The following is a 14,833-nucleotide window of genomic DNA, read 5'->3' on the forward strand; positions in this document are numbered from 1 at the left end:
TGTACCAGAAAATACCAGACTATACACCATATGCAATTAAACGATTTAGATGTATAATTCTTAATTTGACGAAAGGGTTAGTAAAGTAAAATGAAAAGAAAAGGTCCCATTTTAATGAAACAGTCTAATGTGCACAAGTTGGAGCTCATGGTTTCCCTTCCACTGATACTCCATCGATTTCCCCGGGCTTTGACGACTCGGCACCACTCCAAGTCCACTCCTTCCTGGAGTCTGCAACCTCTCCTTTCTGGCATCTTCTCTCTCCATCTTCCGCCAAGACCCAGATTGCCTGGGTGTCAAGCAAATAGCATGAAAACAACTTCCCCTCGTTGGACGGCTCACATTACAAAGCACCTGTTATCTCTAACCATAACCTAAACACTGCTTCTACAGAAACACCATTGCATTAGCAGTGAAACCTTTGCCAAGGTGTTGCACTCTCCCACCACCAAATTTAGTCATATCCTCATGACATTAAGATTATTTGCAAAGCACAAAATCCAACCCAGGTGTAAAACACAGTGACATACTGTAGCTTCGCAAGAGAGTAGGTACCACACTCTGTTCTCCCGGTGCTACATAGGCCAGCCTATCCAGTGGTCTCCTGATTCTTTGAGACCTCATCTACTTCTTCAGGTTCCAACACTACTTGGGATACTTCTGGTCTTCCTGGAAAGGCCTCCCCTGGTCTATAACTCATGCCCTCCTGCAACTCGGACCCCTCTGTCCCTTGGCTGAGCCCCGCTTCAACCCTTGCAAGGTCCCACTGAACCCCAAGGTGTCCACAGATAGCACTCCCAATTTCACCTGATACAGCGTGAGAGGGGTTAGGATTCTGTTCCTCAGTCAGTGGGGAGTTAACAAAAGGCAGCATGTACCATTCCCCCATCTCCTCTTCCTCTGAATCAATATGCCATTCAGAGGCAGAGGCTGGTCCAGTCTCTCCTGCTGTTAGTCCTTCAGTCTCACACAGAAGACATTGAGCTCATCTGGTAGTGAAGCATCACTGCCATTCATGCCATTGGGTTATGCTTTGTTGGAAGTAATGACTACAAAACCCTGTCAGAGTTGACATGCACCAGTTATCACCTGCAACCTTGCTCAGAATTGTTTCTTCACTCTTGAAATAGCCCTTGGCAAGTCATACCCGGTTTTCTTGAACAGTCGTGTGTCACCAGATCTAGAGTTCAGCAGATAATGAACTTCCTGGTTCATCCGTGGCTTTTAGTTTGGGAACATACAACAAGATGTCTTAGGCACACACTCACCCACACACACAGGTTTTAATGAAGTCGGTAACAACTGCATTACTCATCCAGATTCGAAGATGAATCCCTGAATACAGTCCAGTCCACTGATTCAAAGCAGTCCTGTAAGTGCTCCTGTGTTTCGCTTGTCCATACCTTCCTGGTCCTCACTATGGTGCTGCAGTCTTCAGTCTGTGCCAATACTCAGAGGATAGAGATACAGCCAGGTGATCAGACTTACCAAAGTGTGGATGTGGAATAGCATGGTAAGCACTCTTGATGGTGGTATAACAATGGTGCTGTATGTTGTTTCCTCTGGTACTGCAAGTGATTTGTTGATGATAATTATTTTGTGACTTTTTCAATTTGGACTGGTTAAAGCCTCCCAAAATGATGGTGAAGGCATCAGGGTGTGCCTTTTCGGGCATGATGATCACATTGCTCAGATTATTTGGAGCCTGTTTGACATTGGCCTGAGGTGGAATGTACACCGTACCAAAATGATCACTGAAACCTCCGGCAGCAGGTAAAATGGACGACACTTCACTGCCAGATATTCCAGGTCTGGTGAGCAGGATTTGGACATCACTGATACATTTGTGCACCAAAAGGAGTTGATCATGAGGCATACACATCCATCTCTGCTTTTGAGAGACTCAACAGTCCTACTTTGACGGTGTATAAGTGAACCCGTCAATTGAATTGCTTCACACACAAAATGCTGGTGGAACACAGCAGGCCAGGCAGCATCTATAAGGAGAAGCACTGTCAACGTTTCGGGCCGAGACCCTTCGTCAGGACTAACTGAAAGGAAAGATACTAAGAGACTTGAAAGTAGGAGGGGAAGGGGAAAATGCGAAATGATAGGAGAAGACCGGAGGGGGTTGGGTGAAGCTCAGAGCTAGAAAGGTGATTGGCAAAAGTGATACAGAGCTGGAGAAGGGAAAGGATCATGGGATGGGAGGCCTAGGGAGAAAGAAAGGATGAGGGGAGCACCAGAGGAAGATGGCAAACAGGCAGAGTGATGGGCAGAAAGAGAGAAAAAAAAGGAGGGGGGAAAATACTAAATATATCAGGGATGGGATAAGAAGGGGAGGAGGGGCATTAACAGGAGTTACAGAAGTCAATGTTCATGCCATCAGGTTGGAGGCAACCCAGCCGGTATATAAGGTGTTGATCCTCCAACCTGAGTTTGGATTCATCTTGACAGTAGAGGAGGCCATGGATAGACATATCAGAATGGGAATGGGACGTGGAATTAATGGTGAGGGAGGAAGTGTAAGGGCAGGTGTAGCGCTTGTTCCGCTTACAAGGATAAGTGCCAGGAGGGAGATCGGTGGGAGGATGGGGGACAAATAGACAAGGGAGTCGTGTAGGGAGCGAACTCCGCGGAAAGCAGAAAGGGGGGTGGGAAAGATGTGCTTGGTAGTGGGATCCCGTTGGAGGTGGTGGAAGTTACGGGGAATTAGATGTTGGACCCGGAGGTTGGTGGGGTGGCAGGTGAGGACAAGGGGAGCCCCATCCCGAGTGGGGTGGTGGGTGGATGGAGTGAGGGCAGATGTGTGGGAAATGGGAGAGATGCGTTTGAGAGCAGAGTTGATGGTGGAAGAAGGGAAGCCCCTTTGTTTAAAAAAGGAAGACATCTCCTTCGTCCTGGAATGAAAAGCCTCATCCTGAGAGCAGATGCGGCGGAGACGGAGGAATTGTGAGAAGGGGATAGCACTTTTGCAAGAGACAGGGTGGGAAGAGGAATAGTCCAGGTGGCTGTAAGAGTCTGTAGGCTTATAGTAGATATCAATAGATAAGCCATCTCCAGATATGGAGACAGAAAGATCAAGAAAGGGGAGGGAGGTGTCGGAAATGGACCAGGTAAATTTGAGGGCAGGGTGAAAGTTGGAGGCAAAATTAATGAAGTCAACGAGCTCAGCATGAGTGCAGGAGGCAGTGCCAATGCAGTCGTCAATGTAGCAAAGGAAAAGAAGGGCACAGATACCGGTATAGACTTGGAACATGGACTGTTCCACCAAGCCAACAAAAAGGCAGGCATAACTGGGACCCATACGGGTGCCCATGGCTACACCCTTGGTTTGGAGGAAGTGGGAGGAGCCAAAGGAGAAATTATTGAGAGTAAGAATTAATTCCGCTAGACGGAGGAGAGTGGTGGTAGAGGGGAATTGGTTAGGTGTGGAATCCAAAAAGAAGCGGAGAGCTTTGAGACCGTCCCGGTGGGGGACGGAGGTATACAGGGACTGGACGTCCATGTTGAAAATAAGGCGGTGGGGACCAGGGAACTTAAAATCATTGAAAAAATTCAAAGCGTGAGAAGTGTCGCGAACATAGGTGGGAAGAGATTGAACAAGGGGGGGATAAAACAGTGTCAAGGTATGCAGAAATGAGTTCGGAGGGGCAGGAGCAAGCTGAGACAATGGGTCTACCTGGACAGGCAGGTTTATGGATCTTGGGTAGGAGGTAGAAACAAGAAGTGCAGGGTGTGGGAACTATGAGGTTGGTGGCAGTGGATGGGAGATCCCTAGAGTTGATAAGGCTGGTGATGATATAGGAGACAGTGGCGTGGTGCTCCTTAGTGGGGTCATGATCAAGGGGTAAATAAGAGGAGGTATCAGAGAGTTGTTGCGACTCCCTTGTCCATTCGTTCCTCCCCTCCCGCCCCACCATCCTTTCCCACCGATCTCCCTCCTGGCACTTATCCTTGTAAGCGGAACAAGTGCTACACCTACCCTTACACTTCCTCCCTCACCACCATTCAGGGCCCCAGACAGTCCTTCCAGGTGAGGCGACACTTCACCTGTGAGTCGGCTGGTGTGTTATACTGCGTTCAGTGGCTCCGGTGTGGCCTTTCTCCTATCATTTCGCATTTTCCCCTTCCCCTCCTACTTTCAAACCTCTTACTATCTTTCCTTTCAATTAATCCTGACAAAGGGTCTCGGCCCGAAACGTAGACAGTGCTTCTCCCTATAGATGCTGCCTGGCCTGCTGTGTTCCACCAGCATTTTGTGTGTGTTGCTTGAATTTCCAGCATCTGCAGATTTCCTCATGTTTGCAATTGAATTCTTTGTGCGGTATGCAAGGCGGTAACCAAGATTCTGTGAAACAGTGGGCGCACATGGTCCTAATGTCCCTCTGACACAGCACCCTAACTTTGAGATTGTCAGTTTTATTTAAGTAAAGACTGTATGTTTTCCAGAAATATATTTGGCACCGAGAGTCAAAATCACCGTTTTTAAAATCACACTTGTAGCCCGGACCGGCAGCCACAGTCAGGCCAGAAGTAAGGCTACAAGCGGCATTGTTTCTGTCGGTTTTAAGCAGAGATAAATAGTTCAATCGCATTAAAACAACTTTATTAACTGTATAGACCTTGGATGCAGTTGTGATTCTCAACTGTAGCAGGCTGAAACTGGAATATCTAATAGTCTCCATCAAGCTGTGTAACAGAGATCACCCTGAAGCCACACCAGAAGTAACTATTGTAAGATTTTAGATAAAACCTGATGGAGAACTACACTATCCATTGGGTTGCCATGAGTCGACGATGACTCAATGGCCCTCAACAAGAACAAAATAGCATTTTAATTAAAAGTTGAGGTTACAGCCCAAAGGTTCCAAACTAGTTTTGTAGCCTGGGGGAAAAGCACACAACAACAAATACTTACTCGAGTCTTTAATTCCTTTATCTGTTTTAGATGTTTTAATGCAGAAAGATAGTATCAAAATACAATGGACAAAATGGATTTTTTTAAAACAATACAGTTTCTGCTGTTACAATTTCAGATTAATTTCAGTCCACACCCTTGTTACGTATGCAGTATGGAATAAATATAACTGTCACGGACTCAGCAACAATAAATATATGAGTGAGGCAGGGTTTTATAACAAACAAAACGTTTATTAAACACTGAAAAACAAACCCCCAAAAGTAAACAAACAACTAATGTAGCCGGAAATCAGCTGCTGTGTGGCAGCTTAAACAGTTCTTAAAGCGATGTTGCAAAAACAGTTCTTCAAAGTAGTACTGCAAAAGTTCAAAATGCTTACAGTCCATTAAAGGAGAGACTTTTTAGATGATTTAAATTCTCTTTCACGACGTGTCGTTGCAGTTCCCAGTTGAACTACTTTTCCCGAAGAATTTACGAAGATGGAAATGAAATGGCTTAAAGGCACTGACCTTTCCTTGACAAAACTGTTCCCAATCCTTTCTGCTACCATTTGCAGGGATTAACATGGGGACAGCCAACGAATTCCTTCTGAATGAGGATCAAACAAGGTCGAACCTGTTTCACCATCGAAATCGACTTTCCTCGATCTTTTAACTTCCGAACTCCGATCTTCACTCTCCACTGATTTTTAACTGGCAGTATTATAAAGAAACTGCCGGCAATGACCTTTTAAACTTTAGGCATTAAATAAAACTCCGTCTTTCCACCAAACTGCATCATAATATTGGACCACGCAGTGGCATGAAGTCAAAATGGCAAATCCAGCCACGAACTGCCCCTCCTCACAGGGAGGGGTCCTCCTTTTATACCCTGTAAAAAAAACCTGTCACATGACCTCTACTGGCGGGAAAATGACATCACTCCACCATCACAAGACCATTACCTCAAGTCCAGTATAACTTCAACCCCAGTCACGTGACAAGGGTACCACCGTCACGTGTCATGGGTACGTAACAATAACAAAATATACAAAACCAATACGGTAGTGATAATTCTTAAAAAATACTAACAAAATTAGAATCCCACCAACCCTGTACCTTATACACATCAAAATATGAATAAATACATCTTATTTTAAATAAGAGGCACACGCGTGCTTAACTTCCAAACACGTATAGGCTAGACCCTGAAACGAGTTCTCCTCCCTCACTCTATAACACGTCATGAAACAATAAAGAAAGACAAAATAAGCTATTACAAAAACTTTTACAGTATATTGTCTTGGAGTTTAAATTACGATAAAGACTAAAAAACACAACCTCTCTATCCAGCGCTGACACCTCACTCGCGAAAATCTAAAGTATCCACATGTAAAACATGCAAATTACTGATATACCAGATTTACAAATGAGTGTAGACGAATTTACATAGATTTATCAAATATTGTTCACCTTTCCTCACCTACGATTAGCTTTCGACTTCCTTTCTAGAACCACCTGTGCATAATGACATCACCATTTTCTCTTAAAGGCACAGACAGCTATTTTAGTATTACTAGGGTGACTACGTAAGTGTCCTTTAAGTATAATAAATGATATTCAAACAACACCTGGTTACATTAGAAAGAAATAATTAAGAAGACTAATCTGAACTCAAACACAAGAAGATATGCAAAGCGACATGCAAGTGATTTTAAAATTGTGCAAGAGAAATAGGAAGAGTTTAGCTCGAGAATGGATCAGAGGTCAGCTATCCCAACAGGACTGAAGATTTAGAAAGGTATTTTATGTCTATTTTTGTAAAACCAAACAATAAGGCAGACTGGACAGTCTTTAGTCCTTGTATTGAGCAGGCTTCGGATTTTAACATGCCATTACTTCCATACAGGTTGTTGAGTGTATTGAGGTGTTGGCCAGAAAGAATGACAATCTTCAAATCAGTGAATTCAAATGAATCAAGGACAGTGGAAGCAGTCTTTGTTCTTGCTGTGTGCTTGGGGGATGGAGGCTGCCATTTTGAACATTCTATTCTTCATTTTGTGAGCTTGACATGCTGGGCTTGATTAGTGTTTTAAAGAAGGCACTCTTCAGGTAATCTGCTGGACTGGAGCTCATTTCCAAATAAGGAGTTATTTGTGAGGTGTTCTTTGGTTGGCTATAACATGCAGGATTGTGAATGCCTGAGGCGATTCAAGCTCATTGCTGACTGAGAACAAAGAGCCATGAGTCAGCAACTGTCCCTTAATGGGAAGAAGACAATAGATGGATGCTGGCTTGGACCAGAGCCAATGACCAGGTGTTAAAGGCCAGACACATGACCTGCGGCCAATGACACGGGAATGCGACATTTGAATTGATAAGCAATGGATATGAAAGTGGATACTTTGTGTGTGCTGGTGGCAGTAACTTTGAAGAATAACCATCGCAGATACAAGCGAGAAGAACCCTGCGTGAAGCACATGGAGTGTGAATCGGGACCATGAGGAACAAGGAACGCCTGGCCAGCGTAAATTCCTCTGCCTGAGTAATACCTTTGCTATTCTTTGACTATCCAAGAGAGTCAGGGATACTTAGCGGGTGTGCACATAAGGTATTTAGTGCATGAATTCACGTACTTGTTAGTTTGAACAATAAAGGTAATTGTCAGTAAATACAGATCTCTCTGTGCCTCACTCAGGATCGTTGGAAGAGGTAGAAGCGGTAGCTCTCTCTCTCTTTTTCCAACAGAGGTATGCTACAGCCAGCCCTCATTGCCTTGTATTGGCTGAGATTCAGAAGATGGGCACCAATGAGCTGTCTATTATGATTTCCTCCTGGATGAAGATGGGTGGTACACCCACCTCAATGAAAAAGCACAGAATGCTCCTTACTCCAAAGTCTGACCACAGTGAAAAACAAAAAATAGTCCTATAATGATTGGTCTGATTCTTTTGAGATTATTATTGAAAATTCTGGCCAAACGTTTGATGAATACAGGTGTCCAGCACTGTCTAAAGAAAGAATTCATTCCAGCAATACCTGGCTTTAACGAAAACATTGTTATTTTAAGCAATTTGATGGTGGAACCATAATTCAATTGAATTGACTTTATTTCTTACATCCTTCACATACATGGAGGAGTAAAAATATTTATGTTATGTCTCTGTCTAAATGGGCAATATGCAATCATAGTAATGTATAATAATTTATAATAAATAGAACAGTCAATGTAAAATAGAATACACTCAAATCAGAGTGAGTTAATCAGTCTGATCGCCTGGTTGGAAGAAGCTGTCCCAGAACCTGATGCTCCTGTTTTTATGCTGTGTTACCGTTTTCCAGATGGTAGCAGCTGGGACAGATTGTGGTTGGGGTGATTTGGGTCCCCAATGATCCTTCGGGCCTTTTTCACACACCTGTCTTTGTAAATGCCCTGAATCATGGGAAGTTCACAACTGCAGATGCTCTGGGCTGTCTGCACCACTCTCTGCAGAGTCCTGCGATTAAGGGAGGTATAGTTTCCATACCAGGCAGTGATGCAGCCAGTCAGGATGCTCTCAATTGTACCCCAGATCCATTGATGACAATAGGGGTTAGCCCATCTGCAATCCTCCTGTAATCCACAACTAGCTCCTTTGTTTTTGTGACATTGAGGGAGAGGTTGTTTTCTTGACACCATTGTGTCAGAGAGATGACTTCTTCCCTGTAGGCCACCTTCTTATTGTTTGAGATTAGGCCAATCAACGTAGTGTTGGCAAATTTAGTTAGCAGATAGGAGCTGTGGTTGGCGATGCAGTCATGGTATACAGGGAGTAAAGGAGGGGGCTTAGGACACAGCCCTGAGGGGCTCATGTGTTGAGAGTGGTGGAGGTGAGGGAGAGCACTCTTACAACCTGCCAGTGATCTGACAGGAAGTCCAGGATCCAGCTGCACAAGGCAGGGTGAAGGCTGAGGTCTCTGAGTTTCTTGTCAAGCCTGGGTGGAACTATGGTATTGAATGCTGAACTGTAGTCCAGGAACAGCAATCTCACATAAGCATTCTTCTTCTCCAGATGTGGAAAGGCTGTATGTAGAGCAGTGGCTATTGTGTCATCTGTTGATCATTGTAGGAGAATTGTAGGAGTCCAGTTTGGGTGGTAGCATGCTGCAGATGTAGTGCTTGACCAGTCTTTCAAGACATTTGCTTATTAGTGAGGTAAGTGCAACAGGACGCCAGTCATTCAGGACTGCTACCTTGGTCTTTTTTGTCCTTTTGAAGACTTCTGACTCTGTCAGTTACAAAGAAAAATAGAAAACCTACAGCACAATACAGGCCCTTCGGCCCACAAAGCTGTGCCGAACATGCTCTTACTTTAGAAATTACCTAGGGTTACCCATAGCCCTCTATTTTCTAAGTTTCTAAGTTTTCTAAGTTTTCTGGGCTGAGAAGTGGCAGATGGAGTTCAACCCAGATAACTCTGAAGTGGTTCATTTTGGTAGGTCAAATATGATTGCAGAGTTTAGTATTAATGGTAAGACTCTTGGCAGTGTGGAGGATCAGAGGGATTTTGGGGTCCAAGTCCATAGGACGCTCAAAGCAGCTGCACAGGTTGACTCTGTGGTTAAGAAAGTATACGGGGTATTGGCCTTCATCAATTGTGGAATTGAATTTAGGAGCCGAGAGGTAATGTTGCAGCTGTATAGGACCCTGGTCAGACCCCACTCACTACAGGAAGGATGTGGAAACCATAGAAAGGGGGCAGAGGAGATTTACAAGGAAGTAGCCTGGATTGGGGAGCGTGCCTTATGAAAATGGTTGAGTGAACTCGGCCGTTTCTCCTTGGAGCGATGGAGGATGAGAGGTGACCTGATTGAGGTGTATAAGATGAGGAGAGGCATTGATCATGTGGATAGTCAGAGGCTTTTTCTTAAGGCTGAAATGGTTGCCACAAGAGGACACAGGTTTAAGGTGCTGGGGAGTCAGGGGTACAGAGGAGATGTCAGGGGTAAGTTTTTTACGCAGAGAGTGGTGAGTGCGTGGAATGGGCTGCTGGCAGTGGTGGTGGAGGCAGATATGATAGGGTCTTTTAAGAGACACCTGGACAGGTACATGGAGCTTAGAAAAGTAGAGGGCTATGGGTGAGCCGAGTAATTTCTCAGGTAGGGACATGTGTGGCACCACTTTGTGGGCCGAAGGGCCTGTATTGTGCTGTAGGTTTTCTATGTAACTCAATCCCACCATTGATGAAGGCTAATGCACCGTATGCCAGCAGCTTTAAGTGTCCTATGGACTCGGACCCCAGAATCTCTCTGATCCTTCACACTGCCAAGAGTCTTGCCATTAATACTATATTCTGCTTATAAGCTTATTGTTGAAGCTTTGCACTGGATGGGTGTTGGTGCCATTTTGTGGGCCTCATTACAGACCTAAATACAGGTTTCAGTTCTCTTGTTGAGAATGACAAGGCTGGGACTGACCCATTGTTATTCTAAAGTGAGTAAATCAAGCAGACCCTCTTTCCCCAATATTATCTAACATGGTTTCAGACACTTGTAGGGCTCTGAGTATCACTAACTGTGGTGTTAACTGTTCAGGCTAACAAAATAGCTTCTCTGTAATATTACTTAATGCTGTAATGGGTTTTGGTGTCTGGAGTGTTTGGGTTATGACTGCAAATAAGGGGGGGAACTAACCAAAGGAGAATTGTTATGCTATCTTGTATGTGTGAGCTGAGCAGGTGTTCGTGGTCTTTCTCGGGAGGTGTGCGAAGAGGACGGACGTGCGAGGAGCAGACAGCGGTTCCAGGGCGGCGGATACTGGACAGCAGCGGTTTGGATGGTGGCCGAAGCTCGGAAGGTGGATATAGATGGAACCGGGGGCGTGAGCTGCAACATATTAAAATATTATGTGCACTAACGGATAAACTTACTGATTTGGCGCCTTTAGGTTGTCTGTTTCTACTAATGCATTCTTTTATATTCATCAGATAGGGATGGGTCTGGTGCCATCTACTGGCAATAAGTCATGTACAGCCCCAGCCTTTGCTGATGATGCTGTGCTGCAGAGTGATTCTCACAAGGGCTTGGTCAGGAACCTCAAAGTCTTGGAAATCTTCTGTATGAAGTCTGGCCTTGAGGTTAATCTCAACAAGACTGATGGCTTTTATATGGAATGCAAGGTAAAAACATTCCTATTTAATTATGTCTATAAACTTTTTAATGGAGGTGAAGTATATTTATTCCTTGTAACATAGAAAAGTATTTTGGTGCTAGGATCAACCCCTGGATTGGGTGTTCCAGACAAGACAGGATAATTAAACTCAAGGAATGGGGTATGAACATCCTGAGCACTAGGCTCCAACCTGCCCAAAAGATTTGCATTTTTAAGACCTACTCCATCTCTATGACTTTATGATTCATTGATACTTCGTCAGGCTTTCCAGAACATTCTATCCAAACTGGGTGGAAGAGTCTGGGGCCTCGTGAAGGACGTTTTACAACTCCTCTTCAGTTGTAATGATGGTATCTTATATTCTAGGTATAGAGATGATAGCTTGAAAATCCCCCAAATTCAAAACTCAATTTCCATGGGGCAAGATTAAAAAATATGAGAATTTTATGAATTCAAAGATTGGTATGGTAAGATTGAGTATCAGATTTGCTGGAATCCACATGGGTGAGAAAATTGGAAGATACAAACAATTAAAATATCTTAATGCCACTAGCCATTTAGGAGATGTGGTGAGAAGTGAGGAGGACAATATCGATATAGAAGTAAATAGGAATAATTGTCAGTCAGTGGTGTGGCAAGGTGATCAAGGGATTGAATTTTGTTGCTTTTGTAACAACTCCCAGTCCAATAGCTAGCTGAGGTGCTTTATGCCTTTTAGGCAGTCTAATTATATAACTGGCCTGATCCTCTGGTCAAACTTGGACACAGTTAAGAACATCCACACTCTGGCCAGAACCCACGGAGTCTAGAGAATGCAGGAAATGTGGTCTGGCCAGAGAAACCATCAGAAACATTTCAAGAGCATGCCTGTCCGTGAAGCTACCAAACATCCAGCATCATAATAAGATCCTGGATATGCTCTGTAATAAACGGTGCTTGTTTGGCTTTACTGTCCGAAAAGAACAGCAATTCCTTGATGAGGAAGGTCATGCCTGGATTCTAGATTTTGTCTTCATTAAGAATGACAGAGACACAGCTGTGGATGTGTCCGTTCATTTCAAAAACAACAACGGTTCTCTGTAGAAAAATCTCCAAAGTACTGTCACTTTGAAGGGGACTTTAAAGGGCAACGTTAAAGTTGCCTGGGTCGAGTATTTCAGATTTATTGTTGGTGTCTGTGGGTCGTGATTTCATGTGAACAAACTTGTTCTGGAATTTCCTCAGACTCCGCAGGAACACGGATTACCTGTTCTGTACTCAGAGTGACCTTTGACATTGTAGGGATTTTTATCGATCCTTACTTTCTTGCGTTTCCGGATTACATGGGTTGTTGTGTCATGGATTGCAGTGTCTGCAAGAGTTCTATGTTATCGTTAATACTCTCTCCGTTTTACCGATTATTTAATATATTGTGAGCCTCGGGGCCTCCTAGGCAGTGACCAATTAGAGCTGAATGCATTCACTATCAGGTCTTTAGTGATGATCATAGGCTTAATGGAATAGCCATCAGATTTGTGAAACAGTGTAAACCAACAGCTTGTGGAAATGATTAATATTTCAGACACATCATGACTTTGTGGCACTGCTCATTAAGACCCATCACCCAGATGATGTCTTTAACAAAATAATGTCTCTATCCTGGCAATTTAAAACCAACCCGTTTTCTCTATTTTCCAGTTGTACAAAAGGTTCTTCCACTTGAAATGCTAATAAAATCTCTTTTTCCATGGAGCTTGCCTAACCTGTGGTTTCCAGCATTTCCCGGTTTTATTTCAGACTTGCAGCACCTGTTTTTGGTTTTCATGTTTACCACCGTCACCGACAGCCCATTCCACACACACACCACTCTCTACGTAAAAAAAACTTACCCGTGACATCTCCTCTGTACCAGCTTCCAAGCACTTTAAAACTATGCCCTCTTGTGCTAGCCATTTCAACCCTGGGGAAAAGCCTCTGACTATCCATACAATCAATACTTCTCATTATCTTGTACACTTCTATCAAATCACCTCTCATCTTTTGTTTCTCCAAGGAGAAAAGGCCGAGTTCATTCAACCTATCCTCATAAGGCCTACTCCCCAATCCAGGCAACATCCTTGTAAATTTCCTCTGCACCCTTTCTATGGATTCCACGTCCTTCCTATAGTGAGGCGACCAAAACTGAGCACAGTAATCCAAGTGGGGTCTGACCAGGGTCCAATATAGCTGCAACAATACCTCTTGGCTCTTAAACTCAATCCCACGATTGATGAAGGCCAATGCACCATACGTCTTCTTAATCACAGAGTAAATCTGCATAGCAGATTTGAGTGTCCTTTGGACTCAGACCCCAAGATCCCTCTGATTCTCCACACTGCCAAGAGTCTTACCATTAATACTAGATTCTGCCATCATATTTGACCTTCCAAAATGAACCACCTCACACTTATCTGGGTTGAATTCCAACTGCCACTTTTCAGCCCAGTTTTGCATACTATCAATATCACGTTGTAAACTCTGACAGCCTTCCACACTATCGACAACACACCCAACCTATGTGTCATCAGCAAATTTACTAACCCATCCCTCCAGTTCCTCATCCAGGTCATTTATAAAAACCCTGCCTCTCAGGATCTTCTCCATCAACTTACCAACAACTGAATAAGACTCACTGTCCTATAATTTTCTGGGCTATCTCTACTCCCTGTTTTGAATAGGGAACAACATCCGCAACCCTCCAGTTCTCCGGAACCTCTCCCGTCCCCATTGATGTTGCAAAGATCATCCTCAGAGGCTCAACAATCTCCTCCATTGCTTCCCACAGTAGCCTGGGGTACATCCTGTCCAGTCCTGGTGAATTATCGAACTTGATGCTTTCCAAAAGCTCCAGCACATCCTCTTTCTTAATATCTACATTCTCAAGCTTTTCAGTCCACTGGAAGTCATCCCTACAATCGCCAAGATCCTTTTCCATAGTGAATACTAAAACAAAGTACTCATTATGTACGTCTGCTATTTCCTCCGGTTCCATACGCATTATTCCATTATCACACTTGATTGATTCTATTCTCTCATATCTTATCCTCTTGCTCTTCACATACTTGTAGAATGCCTTGGTGTTTTCCTTAATCCAGTCAGCCAAGGCCTTCTCATGGCCCCTTCTGGCTCTCCTAATTTCATTTTTAAGCTCCTTCCTGCCAGCCTTATAATCTTCTAGATTCCTAACATTACCTAGGTTTCTGAACCTTTCATAAGCTCTTCTTTTCTTCTTGACTAGATTTACAACAGCCTTTGTGCACCATGGATCTTGTACCCTACCATTCTTTCCATGTCTCATTGCAAGGAAACTACTCAGAACCCCACACAAATATCATCTGATCATTCACCATATATCTTCGGTACGTTTCCCTGAGAAAATCTATTTCCAATTGATCCTTACAAGTTCCTGCCTGATATCCTGATAGTTACTTCACATCTGATTAAAAATTCCTTTCACACCGATCATTCTCGCTTAACATTGAATTGCTCCTGTTTCTGCCAGCTCATGTTGTTTTGTTTTCCAACCTGAACCATTATTCGCTAAATCTTTGACCTCGTGATATTTGTGATCATCAAAGTGAAAAACCTGAAATGCAAGAAATCTGAAACAAAGGAGATAATGACGGAAATCTTCAGCAGGTTTGGCAGCTTTTGTGGAGAGAGACACAGAGTTAGTGTTTCAGATCAACAACCTTTCATGACTATGGCAACACACACAAAATACTGCAGGAACCAGCATGTCAGGCAGCATCTATGGAGAGG

The sequence above is a fragment of the Hemitrygon akajei genome, chromosome 3 (genome assembly GCF_048418815.1).
Source record: "Hemitrygon akajei chromosome 3, sHemAka1.3, whole genome shotgun sequence".
NCBI classification, from domain to species: domain Eukaryota; kingdom Metazoa; phylum Chordata; class Chondrichthyes; order Myliobatiformes; family Dasyatidae; genus Hemitrygon; species Hemitrygon akajei.